The following is an 18,302-nucleotide window of genomic DNA, read 5'->3' on the forward strand; positions in this document are numbered from 1 at the left end:
ACACTATATAGACAAAAGGATTGGGACACACCTCTTACTGAATTCTTATTGAATTCAAATGTTTCATTCAGAACCATTGCCACAGGTGTATAAAATCAAGCATCTAGTGATGCAGTCAGGTTTACAAACATTGAAAAGAATAAATGAGAGTGAACGAATGAGTTGTTCTGATGAGCTCAATGAATTCAAGTATGGTACTGTATATCATAGGATGCCACCTTTGCAATAAGTCAGTTTGTGAAATTTCTCCCCTGCTAGATATTCTGCAGTCAACTGTAAATGGTATTATTGCAAAGTGTTTAGGAGCAACAGACACACAGCCATGATGAAGTGGCAGACTATGTTAGGGTGACCAGACAGGACAGGACAGGAATTGTAAGTTACCATTTCATTTAAAAGGACCTGGATTTCACTTGAGTTCTTGCTGTGTGCTGATTGGTCAGTCTCTTATAATCATGCATGTGTCACTAATGCTAATGTGAAACAGCTGGATGAGTCTTTCAGTCAAGGAAACAAACTAGTCAAAACACAAGAAAAGCTGAACTATTTGGTCGAGCACAGGAGCCTTTCAATTTGAAAGTAGTTTGTAAAACACGAAGTAGCTCAAAGTGTCCTCCCTGACATAGATTATCTGGTCACCCTAGTCATAGGGAATTTTGCTCATTCATCCACATTTGTTAGGTCAGGTACTGATGTTGGATGCGAAGGCCTGGCTTGCAGTCTGCATTCTGGTTCATCTCATACGAGTTTGATAGGGTTGAGGTCAGGACTCTGTGTGGGCCAGTCAAGTTCTTCCATACCAAACTCACTCAACCATGTCTTTATGGACCTTGCTTTGTGTACATAAATACCTGTGCCTTATGCTGCCTGGGACTGGATCCAGGACACCACTGCCCTGTACTGGATGCTAAAAGATAGATAGTATGCATTATCAGGGAGACACAGTAAATTAATCAATATATTTGATATACATGTCAGCATTGTAATATATCTGTACAACTAAAGTGGGTGACTCAGTGGATAGAACTGTTGCCTCAGACCTCCATGGGGAGAGGGGGGATTTTTTTCTGTGCTGTGCTGATTTACTCATGAAGTCCAGAGGTCTTATGGCAGGTATTAGCATCTGGTCCAGGGTCTTTTATGCGTAGTACCCATTTTCTAAGCCAACCATATGCATATTGTGTACAACATTGTGCCATATTATGAAATATAATCCCAAAATCCTGTGAAATTATTAATCCAAAGTATATTATCTTTAAACATATGTTTGTCAAGTGATTACTGTAGAAATTATTTTCCAGAAGCAACTCTTCTGAGAATTTGTTTAATGTCTATATTAATATTTATGGGCTGGGTTAACCACAAATTAAAAGAATATTCCCCATAGATAGCAGTCTTTGACTACTAAGCTGAAACCCCTTAATGATGCTCTTTTTCAGATCTATCTAGATCAGTGCTTCTCAACCTTGGGGTCGCGACCCATGTGGGGTCACCTGGAATTCAAAAGGGGTCCCCAGAAATGTCTAGTAATTGATAAAAAAAAAATACTGATAAAAAATATTTCTGCCATCTAATTATTATTCTTTTAAAAATTATGATTAAAACACCACACACACAATCTTAAATAACTGTATTCTTTCACGTTCATAAATATCAATAAACATTAGAGATACACCGATCCGATATTCGACGGATCGGGTACAGTATGGACCATGCGTGACTGATCCACGTCCTATACTTACTTATTTAGCTTTTGGCAATCTGTAAAAAGGTAGCTCCTATTTCGTGTTAAATCTATTTGTACAATCAATCGCACGATAGCTCTTTCCCATTTTACATGTGTTATTTTGCGGCATTCAAATCGAACGCTAACGCTGCCCCTCAGTCTTTTTTGCTACTCAGTGGGTGTGAGTACAGTGACTTCCACCTGCTGTGACGTCATGCACATACCCTTCGCAGTACGAGGAGTTTAAGGTAAGACGACGATCTGGGAGTATTTTACACTTTTAACAGAAACCAGTAGCACCGTGATTTGCAGTCTTTGTAAAATAAAGTTTTGAGAGGTGGGAATAGTGTTTATTGGACAATCCCACTTAACAATGCGCACGCAACTGCGAGTCAAAAAAAAAGCAATGGATGATTTGCTTTTCGATAACCTGGAGTGCCTTGCGAACTCTATGCAGCTTGTGATACAAGAGGGGCTGCCATTGCAATAATAGTGTAATTTTGTTAAAATTTTAAGCATTCGCCCCTTGTGTATACTTGTTGGATGAATACATTGTATAACATGTACAAACATGTCAAAGCCATTGTAAACATAACAAACATGCTCAAAAACTAATTCTCGAAAAAAAAATGTCTATGGGGTCACCAGAAATTTGTGATGTCAAAATGGGGTCACAGGCCACAAAAGGTTGGGAACTAGATCTACATCTATATATGCCTTCTGTCAATCCATCCATTTTCAGAAACCAATTGTCCTATTCAGGGTTGCAGGGGGTCCAGAGTCTATGGGCGCAAGGCAGGGAGCAGCCCAGGATGGGGCACCAACCCATCACAGGGGAACACTCACTGTTCAGTAATTCTAATCAGCCTCAGCATGTTTTTGGACCGTGGGGGGATACTGGAGGAACAACACGAGGAGAAGATGCAATCTCCGCACACATGGAGCCCAGGTAGAGACTTGAATCCTGGTCCCAAAGGTGCGAACCACTGTGTCGCCCACCTTCTGTTAACTTACTTTCTTTTGTTTTTCCTCAATATCTTTTTTTCAGTACGTTCCTTTTGTGTACCGCGTACATTTTATATTTCTGTGCACCATGTTTACTTGTCTGCACCGTGTTTACTGTCTTGCACTTTGTATTGTTTTGCACTATGTGTTTGTTTGTCTGCATTTTACATACCCTGCGGCTGTATGCTCAATAGTTTCCCCCTGGGATCCATAAAGTTTATTTATCTTATCTATTCTAATGAAGTCCGAAGGTATACAGTTAGGCTAATTGCTCTCTCTGCACGTACAATGTTGTGTTCATGTGTACATGAAGGTCTTCCCTCCAAGGTGAACCTCAGCATTCTGCCCTAAACTGCCGGGGACTGGCTCGATGTCCCCCAGTGACCCTGAACAGGATAAATGGTTGGTGTATGAATGGTAATTGTACAAACTTTGACAAGTGAGTAAAGGTTGCTGCAGTTAATTAGCACAATAATTCAGTTCCTCTTCGCCAAAGTTGTCTAACTGAAATTATCATTGACTGTACATGTGGCTCAGGCAACTTTGAGGATTTGGTTGTTTGAAATTTATCAACAGAGAATTAAAAAAAACACAAAGCATTTTCAAAAACTTTCAAAAGTTTTCACCTTTTGCTGTCAAATCTAAAAGTAGCGTTTATTCCAAACTATGCCAGTAGACGCCTGCAAATGAGGATCTGAGTTCTTGATGTTAAAGGTCCAGTGTTTTCACTACATTCATTGAACATGGTTTAATGTGAAAAAGCATTTTCTCCATGAATTTTACTGAAAAACCTTTTTAACCTTTAAATTGTGATGGAAGAATATAATTTAAAATTTTATCTAATCTAATTTAAAATTACTAAATAAAATACAGTACAAAAAAAAGAGTAACTAATATATTTTATTATGCATTCTGAAAATCACAATAAATTAATAAATGTATAAACTCAAGTAAATGAGATCCATTGAAGGAGAAATGTAAATTTAAAACACTCACTTCTATATATTATTTATGAGATTATATACAGTATATTCATAATGCTATGTGTGCATCACGCAGTGTCCATACAGCCACACTCAGTTGGATCTCTCCTCACTTCTCCTGAATACTAGTGTGAGCCATGTAGTTTTGGGTCTCCTACTTGGAGTGCTTTGGAGCATTGTGCTTGTTTGTGTGTGGCTTTTAATTTGGCAGTGCCCCTGGTGTTAGGGGAATTGGTTTTTTTTAGGCTTTTGCCTTTTTTCTCTACCCGATTAAAACTTGTGACCCACTAAACTTCGAGCATACACCTCACACGAGGAACACCGGTAGCTCATAAACCTGCTAATTTCTCATGAACTAAATGCACCTTGTTTTTCATGTTAAGTACTGAATGCCCCACCATACTGTGTTTTTATGAAACACATTCTGTATATGACTCCTGACTGCTTTCCTGATTTTCTTCCTCTTCATCTTGTGATTTGAGTTTGGTTATTTACCTGGTATTCGCCACATTGACTTTGTAACATCCTGCCTGTCTTTGCACTAGGTTTTTGGATCACTACTTTATTTCGTTTGCCTTCATTTGCTGCTACCTGCCTTTTGACCCTTTGTCTGTCTGTGGACCATGTTTCTGAAAATAAACTTTCTGCTCCTGCTCTTGGTTCACCATCCCGTTCAGTCATTACACCTATTAAATTTCAGTTCATTTTATATGTGAATTGAAGTGGAAAGTTACAATGTGCATACATACCGAGGATTGTAAAGAAAAGGTATATATTTAACGAGGCTAGTTGGCATGATCAAGTCATAAAATTAGTTCCTGGATAAATTTGCTGGATATGTGCGACGAGTCGTTAGAATCCCATTCTACACACCATTTAACCTCCCCACCCTGTTTTAATATACTTTCAAAATGATTTAGTCTTTTATACAATATGATTTCATTTTTGCATTTTCTGAAAAGCATAGCTTACAAAACAACAGTGTTAATATATTACTGCAACTACTTGTTTAAAAAGATGATCTTATAAACCCACTAAACCATAGAACAGCTCTTGCCCATGTGAGAAATCTATTAGCTATGTACCTTTCTACTATTAACCTGCTTTTCCACAGTTCTTGGCATGTTGCTGTTGCTGTGTTGGGACTGATGTATTCTTCTAGCCCTGCTGCCAAAGATCCCCGAGGAACACTTCGGAGTGATGAATTCAAGGTCATCATACGACTTGGCGGAAAGTCTTGGAAATCCTGAAACTGCGTGCCGCTTTCTTCTCAGGGGTGTGCAATTAGGGCTTCATCTAAATCCCATTTAAAAATGGACGGTAAGAATGCACAGAAACAATCAAGAGCCCAGTGGTTGTTAATAATGTTGGCTCCGTAATCACAGTGGTAATATAACCCCTTAAAATATAATTCATAGCCCAATGGTTAGCTTTCCTGAGGAGTTCTTAAGCTGAAATGGTGTACTGGACGGAGCTGAAGGCAGTTACTCCTGTTTTTATTGACTATACAGCTTCTTTCCAGGGCTAATACATTCCCTACCAAACTCTTTACGTCAAATACTGTAAATTATCTCATTTATGCAGAACATCAAATCTGTGTGTAGCAAGCAATGCATCTAGTCTAACAGCTGTCAATACTGATCAAGAATTTGCTTTAAAACAATATTCTAGCAGCAAGGTTTTAATAACATCTCACTTGCCATTTATATAGCAGCTGAAGGATGACGAATACTCATGAAGCAGTCTGTTAGGCCATTTACACTAAATAGAATATGATGATGTTAATAACATTTATATAAAATTGTAAAGAAACAGGTCCGTTTAAAGTCTGCATTCATTCTACTAATAAAGGTTTTGAGTGGCATGGAATGACAGGAGCTGCCTCATTAGGCGGCTCTGCTGGAGTTTTGAGCACCACATTTTGCATTTTCTCCCCATATTGCACGAGTTTCCCCCTGGCATTGGCGTGGTGACCCAAAACATGCAGTCAGGTGAACCTTAAATTGCCCAGGGTGTTTGCCCTGTGATGGGCTGGCATCCTGTCTCGAGTGTTCATTTCCCCCCCAGCCTTGCGCTCTAAGTTGCTTGGGACAGCATCCAGGTCCTTTGTGCAACTCTGTAGCCGAAAACGCAAGAAAAAAAAGCTGGACGGCTGGATGAATACATTGTATAACATGTACAAACATGTCAAAGCCATTGTAAACATGTTGTTTTTATTCTACACGAATGGTAGCAATTGAATTTATTGGTGATGGCAAAGCACTGCATTGAACAATTAGGAGTTATGGGTTACTTTTGTATTTCATGCAAATGTTATGAAAATTGTTGACCTGCGGTTTCTAAAGCAGCATTCATAACACAAACAGGATCTTCGTCAGCATATTTGTACAAAGAGATTCATTTAGACTTCAAAATACCTTTAAACACACAAAATATATTTTAAAACCGCATATGTACCGTATATCAAGCCATGAGTTTTATGTCACTGAAAATTCCTGTTTAAACATGAAAATGTGAAAATCAGCTATCATAGTTAAATGCAGTTCTCTACCTTTTTGAATTGACCCTGATGATTATTGAAACAATGTAAATAATGCTGTTGTAAAAAATACTGCCACACGCAAATCTGCTACTTCATTCAATAAAACTACCCAAGTACAAACACATTAGGCCTGTATTGATATTAGTGCCACAGTAAATCCAATATGTCAACAATGTAAAATAGTGTACAATGTCGAAGCCTGAAGAAAAGCCATAAAAGCTACAACAAATGGTCATTTTTTATGTCGTTGACCCTCCAGTTTCCCTGAAGCTACAGATTTTCAGTGGCCCAGCGGGTAGCACTGTTCAATCCCATGGGGCTATGAGTTTGAATCCTGTCTCGGGCCTTTCTGTGCTTAGAGTTTTCATGTTATCCTTGTGCTTTGTAGGTTTCCCTCTGCAGAATTTGTATCCCCTAAATTGCCCTAAGGTGTATGTGTGTGTGTGTGTGTGTGTGTGCCTTCTGTAGTGGGCTGGCATCCTGTCCAGTGTGTTCCCCTGGGTGTGGGCCTGGGTACCTCGCAACTCAGTAACAGGTAAGCAGCTGGAAGATGGATGAAGGGATCATACTTACTGTTGTCTTTCAGAAAGCACTCTGGGACAGGAACCCACCCATCACACATAAGTCACAATTATTCCTTACAATCCACAGCTAATTTAGTGAAAAATCTAACCTTGGAGATGATGGTCATACGCGTTTCTTCCCTAAGTAGCTAAAGGACAATTCCCTGAATACAGCGAGTCTTAACTACAGGTTCAAAATGAGTGTAATCAGCCTTTAAGAAACTAAAGAGGCCTCTGTTACAGGTGTGTGGGTGTTGACATGGCTGTCCATGACTACATTAGTCCTTACATTTAAAGGAAAGCTTACTGTTGCCATATTGACCTCGTATGACAGTTAATTCCTACAAGACCAACAGTATTGAAGTTTTACGCCATTATTTATCAACAGTGCTCTGAAATTGCCTGAAAGGATTCCCTTTGTTGGCTCTCTCCATGATGAGTACCAGAGCCTTCTCTATGGGAATAAGGACCTTTAGTCTGGTGCTTTAGTCTGGTGGATTTGCCCATTCAGTAAAAACATTTATGGTCAATACATTGCATTCAATGCTTCATTGCATTCAATTCCTGTGTGCTTTCACTGAGAATCATGCTGTAATACTGCTAAAAAGAATCTGTTGCATGACTATATACCTGTTCTCGTTCTTGGATGTCCTTGTAAGTCATGCAACAGGGAATGAGGCTGAGATTATGTCTCCCCCCTGTCCAGTGACTGTCATTTCCAGGCTGATTTATGGCAGACTCTTTTGTTTTGGCCCATATTTTGCCAGTTCTGTGTTCCCTTTCCACTCCTCTACCAGCTTGCACGTTGGTTTCCCCTTCTTCTCCACCTCAACATTTTAAGGTGTCTAAAGCATTTTAGCGGTGACGTATTACCTGAATGAAATGTCATTTACTTATGGGAGTAAACCAACTGACACAAAGGAAACCTAAATATGTATACTCTACACACATGGCTGGATTTGTTCCTGCAACACTACTGAAGATGTCACAGACTGACCCCAAGGACTGCTTAAATATAAACAAATATCAAGGAATCTTTTAGTTAGCCATATTTGTTTTTATTATGGTAAATGAGACATCGATGTGTCTGGTGGAAAAACATCTTTGTGTAATTGCGATATATTTTAGCCATTTAGTTTCAGAATCAGAATAAGCTTTATTGCCAGGTATGTTGACACATACGAGGAATTTGTTATAGTGACAGAACTCTACAGTGCAACAGAAAGACAGTGACAAGACAAGACACAGGTAATAAAGAGTTATATACAGATATACAAAGATACACAAAGTAGCGTGCAAAATAGCAAGAAGACATTCCAGTATGACCAGGTATGATGTGTTTGTATAGGTATGTTGATATGTGCAAATATGAAAAATAAATAAGCGTGTGTGTTAAATAAATAATTTGTTTTAGTGTTGTGTGTACCACGTGTATTGTTAAGTGTACATGACATTGTTAAGTGTTCATGACATGGACTGCCTGGGGGAAGAAACTGTTCCTGTGTCTGGTCGTTTTGGTGCTAAGTGCTCTGTAGCGTCGACCAGATGGCAGCAGACTAAAGAGGGAGTGTGCTGGGTGTGAGGGGTCCAGGGTGATTTTCTTAGCCCTTTTGCTCACTCTGGATAAGTACAGATCTTGGAGAGTGGGGAGGGATGTTCCAATGATTCTCGCAGCAGTCCTGACTACCCTCTGCAGTCTTCTAAGGTCAGATTTGGTAGTTGAGCTGAACCAGACAGTTATAGAAGTGAAGAGGACGGATTCAATGATTGCGGTGTAGAACCGTATCAGCAACACCTGTGGCAGGTTGAATTTCCTCAGCTGACGAAGGAAGTATAACCTCTGTTGGGCCACTTCAGGTCCTGGGAGATGATGGTCCCCAGGAACCTGAATGACTCTATTGTAGCCACAGTGCTGTCCATGATGGTGAGTCAGGGGAGAGCAGGGGGGTTCCTCCTGAAGTCCACGATCATCTCCACTGTTTTGAGCGTGTTGAGCTCCAGGTTGTTAAGACTGCACCAGGCAGCCAGCTTTTTAGCCTCCTGTCTATAAGCAGACTCATCACCGTCCTGGATGAGGCCGATGAGTGTAGTGTCGTCTGCAAATTTCAGGAGCTTGACAGAGGGTTCTTTAGAGGTGCAGTCGTTGGTGTACAGGGAGAAGAGCAGTGGGGAGAGAACACAACCAGTGTTGGTCATACGGGTGCTGGATGTGATTTTACCCATTCTCACTAGCTGTTGCCTATCTGTCAGAAAGCTGATAATCCACTGACAGACAGAGCTACAGTAGGTACAGAGAGCTGGGTTAATTTGGGATGGAGGAGTGATGGGATGATGGTATTAAAGGCAGAGCTGAAGTCCACAAACAGGATCCTCACGTAAGTCCCTGGTTTGTCCAGATGTTGCAGTACATAATGCAGTCCCATATTGACTGCATCATCCACAGACCTGTTTGCTCTATAAGCAAACTGCAGGGGGTCCAGTAAGGGTCCAGTGAAGTCCTTTAGATAATCCATGGGGTAGAAGATAATCCATGGGGTAGAATCCATGGGGTAATTTCATGGGGTAGAAGAGAAAAAAAACTGATAGCGTACCTCTCTTCACAGAAGATATTTTTTTCATTTCCATTGAGATTTTTTACTGAACCAGATGCTGTTTGTGTATTTCTGACATTAGGGTGTTTAATGGTCCATATTTGTAATTTTTGTTTTAACAAGATTAGTTTCAATGCTTTGGATGGTCAACAACCCAAGTGGCTGTTCAAGGATAAAAGCAGGACATTTGTGTAGAGAGGGAAATCACCAAAGAGCAGATGCAGTCTGACGCAGCAGACTAAGGCCATTTTAAACAAATAAGCAAAGGTGCTGGACTATGAACCTGACTCAGAGCAGGTTGAAGTTTGAAAACTTTCCTATAAACTTATAAAACTTTTAATTGTCAAATTATTGTTCTTTGGCTTCTATTTGATTTGATATTCGGGTGTTTTCTTATGTTAATTAAACATGAGAAGACTTTTGACGTAATTGTAAGGGATATTGTGGCAGTAAGTGTGGTTTCTCATGAATTGCATTTATTAAGTGCACCAAAGATTGCGCAATTACAAGGAGACCGCAACAGGGCAGATAATGAGCTGACATTATTTCCTCCACGGGACACCTTCCCCACATTACTGCTCACTAACTTTCTTTGGTTGTTTCAAGATCAAATTCACTCTGTTCTTCTAAAGTGTTTCATGATTCCCTCATAACATATCCCAAGAGAACATCCACGTTTTAATACCTAATTAATAAGTTGACCAAAGGCATCGAGAACTTGACTGTTGCTGTGCATTTGGGATCTGATTAAGGTATTTCATATTTTTTCGTATAAGACAATTGATTTATTAGTTATTAAATAAAACCTGTATGAAGATTCTTTATTTATAAACTGTTTGTAATGGAATAGAAGAAATGTTCTTACAATCAAACTGTAAAACCAAAAAAAAAATGTGACATGATAGTATTACCTTTTAATTACATTTTTTAGCGAGGGTGAGTTTTGTGGTAACATTTTCTCTGAATGCTATAAGAATCTCTGAATGCATTATAAACATGGCTATAAATATTTATAAAGAGACATAACACATTATAGCTATGTTTATTATGCATTATGAATGTTTTACAAAGCTTTCATATTTAACATAATGTTAATATATAATGCACTGTTACGGTGGGGTATGGCATAGGATGGAAGGGCCACGTTGTGGCTCACATAAACAGGACTTAACTCAAAAGGAACGCAAGAATCAAAAGGACCATGAGAGGTCAAGAACAAAGTAGGTAAAAGGCAGGGAGCAATACAGGAACAACTAAAGTAGACCAGCACAAACACAGGGAAACAACAGCTACAGTACAAACACCCAATGACCAACTGAGGAAACAGGGCAAGGGCAGGCACATGTATACACATGATGAGGGCTTCAGCAAGGGACAGGCGTGGCCGATTACAGAACCTTAAGGACTACGACTAACAAGAAAAAAGTGACTAGAAACATGGGTACAGATCATAACTACAAGCAGCAGATAAGGAGCAAAAACACAGAACTAACAGAAATACACCAACATAACCTAACCGGGAGCATACAACAAAAAACAAATATTAAATCATAAACAGTCGCTGCCCTATGAATGCCTCTCTCATAGCTGCACACTCAGCCCAGTGAGCCTCGCGACAACCCAGAGAACAAGGGCACACACTATGAACTGAAACAAACCAGGGAAGTACAGTGGTACCTCAGAACTCAAATTTAATCCGTTCAGAACTCCGGATCGAATCCTAAAAAGTGCGAGTTGTGATCGAATTTTCCCCATAAGAAATAATGGAAAACCAATTCATTGGTTCCCGACTCCAAAAAATTACATCTAAATATGTTTTTTTTAGCATTTAAACACAAAATGAACCGGATAAATCAAAAAGAGCATATACTGTACTAAACACATCTAAGCACATTTATCAAAACAGTAATTTGTAAAGTAAGAAAATAAATGTATCCAAACAATGTGTAAAGTTAAAAAAAAAACAATGTGTCCTGCCCCGATCGTCCGCTCCTTCCTTGTGTCACGCCCCCTCATTAACCCCGTGTGGAATCCTTGAGTGATCAGCTGTTTGTGGTTGTTGTCATTAGTCCTCTGTATTTCGTCCACTTTTCAGTTTGTTTCCCCAGTCCGGTCATTGTATTGTCCGTCTGCATTTTGCCTGCCTTATCTGTAATTAAACCCTGTATTCCCCGATACCCTGACGTCTGCGCCTTTGTCTCCGTTCCGTCCCCGCTCGGCAAGACAATATTATTATAATTAAATGTATTAATGGTTTATTATTAATATTAAACTAATTAATAAGAAATCTTTATTTTTAAATGTATTTTATTATATAATAATTACTGTTACTGTCTATCATTGTCTAAATGTATTTTTACTGTCTAAATATATGTATTCAGCTAGTGTAAACATGCACGATGCTATCACAGCGAATGCGAGGCTGAGACTGAAGCTTTACCCTTTGTTTCCGCTGAGAGACATGCTGTGTAACTCATTTCCCCGCGCATGCAAGTTATCTTAGGTCGGTGTTCACGGTTTGACTTCTGAGATTCAGATCGAGTTCTAGGTATTTTTTTTTTCAAACTGGTTGGTTCGACTTTTAAGAAATTTGAGTTCTAATGAGTTCGAGAACTGAGGTACCACTGTAATGGGAAATGGGATGACCAGAGACACCCGCTGGCCAAACAGGGAAACGATGCATGGACCAGGGCAGGACAGGGACCTATCCTGACAGATAACAATGCAGCTTAATTCTTTTACCGGCCATTATAATGTATTATGCTTAGTGTATGCATAACCTGTGATAACAGGTTATATTTTGCAGTTGATGTTTTGGTTAGCTGATATGGGTTCACTCCTGGGTCAGTATCTTCCAGGATTGGATCCCCATGACTCTGCACAGGACAAGTGGGTATAGAAAATGGATGCATGGATGAAGGGTTTGCTAAGTTTCACAAGGAAAACAGATGGGGGAGATTTATTTCAGCACTTTGTAATTGGTCTAACAGTGTTTTTGGTAGAGATCAGCAAGGCAATGTCAGCACAAGGCAACTGAATTAAACCTGGAATGGGGCTTTATTGTTTTTTTCTAAAAACCTCAATTCCTGAGAAGAAGCATGGACAAACAAATGCAAACATTACCCTCATAAACCTGTAACTCACCAGAGAATGCACAAATATTCCATAATTCATACAGCTGGTCCTGTTTCACCCTAGTAAGGGAGTCAGTTCAAACAGGGTCAGAAGGGTTTCATGTGTAGCTACTAGGCCTAGTGATCACATACCATGAAAAAAATCTCAAAACTGGCCCCGTGCAAGCTTTTGTATTATTTAAAATGCTTTGTAGAACAGAGCACATGTATCTAACAAATACAAACTGTCCCGACTTACGACTGGGTTCCGTTCTGAAAAACAGGTAGTGCATCAAAATGGATGCATGTCTGAATAAGATAATCACACTGACATATAGGTGTGAGAATGAGACTTGAAGATGTGTGTGAGGCTGACAATAAGGATGTGATGCAGGTAAGGACAACATGTATTATCTATAGTCTTTATCCTGTTTTTATGTTGGATACTCATAGTTGAGGTATGATTAAATATATTAAAATGAAATATTTTTGTATATTGTGTGTTTTGGTTAGTTGGACCTTACATGATGAGTATTTCTTATCGATTAGCAAAATGCACAGTCTCTTGCTGGCCAATAAAATGTAATGCATACTTTATTCCTTAAGAAAAAATCTTGTTTGCAGTAGGTCCTACTAGGATATTTGGTAACACTTTATTTAAAGCAGTCATCATAATGTACAGTAATACACCTACCTTCAAAATGCATTATAAGGCATTCTGAGTATTCCAAACACAGGTATAACTGTTTATAAAAAGGCTTAACACATTATAGCAATGTTTATTAAGCATTATGCTTGCTCTATGAATTTCTAACTTATAATGCACTAGAGATGCATTAAATGGTGGGCAGTGGTGGTTAAGGAAGCACACTTGTAATTGAAAGATTGCAGGTTCGAATCCCCGACCGGCAAGGCACCTCTGAGGTACCCTGAGCAAGGTACCGCCCCCAAGCACTGCTCCCCGGGTGCTGAATTAGCTGCCCCCAGCTATGTCACGAAAGTTACATATGGGTTAAATGCAGAGGACACATTTCGTTGTTGCGCACTGTGTGTTGACAATGACCACTGATCACCCAATTCAAATTCAGATACCTTCATAATGCATTACAATGGCCAGAATAAGGATTACGGATGATTTTTACTGCATTATGATGGTATTTATAGTGCATGATAAATGAGAGCCTCATAGAGCATTCATAATGCATTATAAACATGGCTATAATATATGTCTTTTTATAAAGAGTTACAGCAGTGTTTATAATACTTTATGAATGCACTGTAACATGTTATGAAGGTATCTAACATGACTGCTTTAAGTAAAGTGTACTGGATGTTTTTTAACGTTTTTATATTTTATTCACATATTCTGGAAGTCATGCTGTAACCCCCCTCCGGAGGTCGCAACCCCCACATTGGGAACCACTGTCCTATGACACAGCGGTTGGAGTGAAGCTGGGAAAGTTCCCCCTTAGTTGCTTCTCTACCCGCTATGTATAATTGAAACATAGCTTTCTGTATTGCGAAAACTTCATTTCCGGGGTTGACATGTTTTCCGAATGCATGGAAATACCCAGAAGGAGGTTTGATGGCTGCCTTTTCGAAAGCAGCCTCAGTTTAAGCCAGAGATTCTGGCTCTCTTGCCAAGGCTGCTACTTAAGGATGGTTTGTTCCTTCCCTGTGGCAAGACTGATAATGCAGAGACTCAAGCGTACTTATTTATCCCCACTATTTGTTCATTTTGCTTTTGCATCCATTCCTCTCCGTGGTACCGCAGATCCGTGGTACCGCAGGTGGAAGCAATTGTGCTTGTACAGCTCAACCCAGCTAGCAGAAATGTCCCTTAGGGCTCCACCTACCAACACTTCTGCCTTTTGATGTGGTTTGCCTTGTCATGTACGTTAAAAAAAAAAAAAACCCTCACCTCTGTTGCTGATAGAGTGTGTGGGCTGAATGTCAATTACAATGAGATGGGTGTCCTGATTCCACTGTAATCTTCCTTTGATTTTGTGCCAAGAATGTGATTCTCTGCTCCTTTAATCTTGAAATTGATATGCTTTTACCTAAACTATCAGACTTCGCACCCGTTTTAATTTGAATTTTTAGAGCTGAGGGCACTAATGTTATTTCAAAGCAACCCTTAATAAAAAATGAAACAGATAATAAACTATATATATTTTCCAGGGTTGCTGGGAGTCTGGGAAGAGAAATAAGAACATCGTTGGGCGCAGAAGCAGTTGGTCCTTTATTTTAGTGACTTTGTACCATAGGCTAAAAACAGAAAAATTACAGTGGGGGACAGAAAATGATTTGTTGTCACTGTCTTTGCATAGACGGTCAGCTTGCCACGGCTGCCCTTAATCCATGTCTGAAATGAGAGGAACGGGGTGCCTGGCTGGATGGAATGCTGCTTTTGGTTAACCTGTCGTTTCCTCTCTGCAGGAGATGTTCGGCATATGTGGTTCTGATTTGGTTCTCCACATTAACCGTCCCAAGGTCATAATAATAACGACCTCCACCCTTATTCACCACCAACATTAAGCCTCATTGCTTAAATGCTCTCACACGTACAACATATTAGTTTTTAAAATATTTTCGAAAACATTATTTCCCTACATTAATGGGATGGCAGCTATACAAAGCATAGAATGAAGTTTCACATAATGAATTTATCTACAGGTGCTTTAACAAAAAGATATAATTTGCAAAGCAAATAGATAAAAAAAAAAACCACACAAAACGTTTTGGGGGCTGTTACAAAAGGGGAAATGGTTTGCATCACCGGGTGGTTATAGCCAAAAAGCTCAGGAGCCTGTGGTGCTGATTTTTACTCTGCTATTCATTTAACCTGCAATTTTTGCAAAGGCTCTTTTAGTCAAACTCAATTTTCTTTTTCCAGACCACCACTAATAGACAAATGTGCTACAAACCACGAGGAAGACATCCATGTATTCACAAACAGATTTCTTCTCTTTTATATTTAATTGTAACATAACAGCATATTGAAATAACAAATTCCTAAACCCAACGCTAACTATTGGATCTTAGGTACAATACCTTGTTAAATTACATGGCGTAATCCTTTGATCATTAGAAAGCTTGATCTGGAAATTATAAATCTGGCCTGTTGTCAGAATAAAGATAAGTCTCCAAAACATATTAAAAGATATAAAAGAAGACAAGTGGAAAATTTTCCTCCTCCCAAAATAAGTAGGCTCCTTAATTTAAGATGACAGTGATGATAATGCTGTCATTGTCATGATACTGTTGTCTTGGTAACTGTAAATTCAGTTATGGTATTTAAAACATCTTGTCCCGAGATCCCTGGGAGGGTGTGAACCAATCCTAGGCAGTATAAGGATCAGGACATTTATACCCTGGATAGGCTGCCATCCGTTGCTGGTGGCACACACACAACCTCACACAAAACTGTCTCTTTATTTTTGTGGTGCCAGTTAACTTAGGTGCATGACTTTGGGAGTGAAGTACTCAGAGGAAACCCATACACCACAGGAAGAACACACAAACATAGGTAACTGAGCAACTGATAACACAATTAATGTTTTTGGTAACGTTTCACCTTTATAATGCATTCACAAGACATTCAGTGCGCCTTCATAAAGCATTCATAGAACATTCATAAGCAGCATGTACTGTAAGTATACTTTAACATCCTAGAATGCCTTAACAGCTTTACTATACATTAATTGATATTACATAATAATGCAACCATTACAATCATATGTTTGTTATTAATGTATATTAAAACTGTTAAGACATGTTATGATGTTACGGTATACTTACATGCTGTTTATGAATATTCTTTGAACCCATTATAAATGTGCAGGCATGGTGGTGTACTGGTTAGTACTATTACCTCACACCTTTGGGACTAAGGTTCAAATCTCCAACTGGGTTCCATGTGTGTGGAGTTTGCATGTTCTCCCCATGTTGTTGTGGGGGGTACTCTGGTTTCCCCCCACAGTCCAAAGACATGCTGAAGCTAATTGGGGTTATTAAAAATTGCCCATAGGTGTGTGAGTGTGCCCTGCATTGGGCTGGCCCACCATTATAGGTTGTTCCCTGCCTTTTGCCCATAGCTTTCAGGATGGACTCCCCGTGACCCAGTAGGGTACTATAAGTGGTTTGAAAAATGGATGGATGGATAAATGTGCACTGAATGATCTATGCATGCATAATGAAAGTGTACTGAACGTTCCCTGAATGCATTTTGAAGGTGTAGTTAATGTAAAGCACTACCATGTTTTTTAAGGTCATTCCCTCCCGCCAAATTTGTTTGTACGTTCTGTGAAGTGTTATTTGGTTTTGTACTTCAGGGCCACCATAATACAGTTTATTTTACATGATTAATTTGTGTTCCTCTGTAAATTTTTCTCCCGTCAAGGTCTTGTTTTAAAACCCTTAGCTGCAGGTGTAATTAAGATATTCACATGTGAGATGAAATTCTATAAGGAGATGCATCAGGTTGTTTCTCACTGGGGAACTCATGCTGAGGACCGTAACAGGTTAAGGTACTTTAGCAAAGATGGGTGAACAGCTAGACGATAAGAGTCACTGATTAGACTGATCAGACTGTGTTTAATGCAAAATGCTGATTTATAGGTCTGATTGGGAGAACCTTTAATTTTTTCAGCTTGAATTCCTTGGATGTTTCGCCTGGCTGTGAAAGTCTGTCATTCTGCGCAAACCAAACACATATAGATGGTTCTCCATAATGCCCCCTTTTTAATTTTTTCTTCACTGTGTGAGACTCTTTTGGTGTCTCTGGCACGAAGATCACACGATGGCAGTTTTTTCAAGGTATTTAGTGCGTAGGTTAAATCTTTTGTCATTTTGAAGTGTCACCTCGTTGAACTTGAACTTGTGACAGAATACAGCGTGCCTATCCATCTTGCTAGAAGGTCTTATCCAAAACAAGGTGGAGATTAGCTTGGAGTCCATCCCAGAAAGCACAGGACATAAGGTAAAGTACAGCCTCGACATGTCGGCCTGTGTCATAATATTACCAATGACTAGCCACATTTCATGCAACTATAATTTTTCTGTTTTTTTAATTACTGCTTCATTATTTGAAACTTATATTTTAAGAACAATGTTATTTGTTAATAGTTTTTTGTTAAGAAAAATGTTAATTGTGGCCTAACTACCTGCAATCAAGTTAATTATGAGAACACAGTATTTCTAGTTGTAGAGAACATACAATAAATGCCACAAAATTAGAGTGTATATGGTTCTAGAAAAGCACAATTTTGCCAATGGTCTCTTTGGCTAATTCTAAGCATATTATACATATTTTATTAAATTGCAAGCATCGAACTAATTAAATCAGATCTTCTATATTTAAAAAGTCAAACTAAATACAAAACAATGTTAAGACTGCTAATGGCAATGAGTACGCTGAGCACAGAGAAAGAATCCATTAGTATTTAAGGTATGTGGAAATTATGTAAGATGCATAAGAAAATGAACAATGATTAAACAAAATAACACATTTTTCATAGTTGCTGTTAAACACAGTAATTAATTAGTTTAATAATCTGTATGACTTTTCATTGTATAGATGTTCACAGAATCTCTGCTCTTGCACTAAATATGTTTGAGAAGTGTTTTTCTTTTATTATTCAAAACCTGTGTATGTGCTCAGAAAAATATTGTGAGTCTGTTGCATTTTCTCCATCTCCTGCCCTCCAGTGTTCCCCTAGAGATGAATTCAGAGAAGGACAGCTGATTGTCTCCTTATTTTTCTTCTTCCACCTCCTTC

The sequence above is a fragment of the Paramormyrops kingsleyae genome, chromosome 8 (genome assembly GCF_048594095.1).
Source record: "Paramormyrops kingsleyae isolate MSU_618 chromosome 8, PKINGS_0.4, whole genome shotgun sequence".
Classification (NCBI taxonomy): Eukaryota; Metazoa; Chordata; class Actinopteri; order Osteoglossiformes; family Mormyridae; genus Paramormyrops; species Paramormyrops kingsleyae.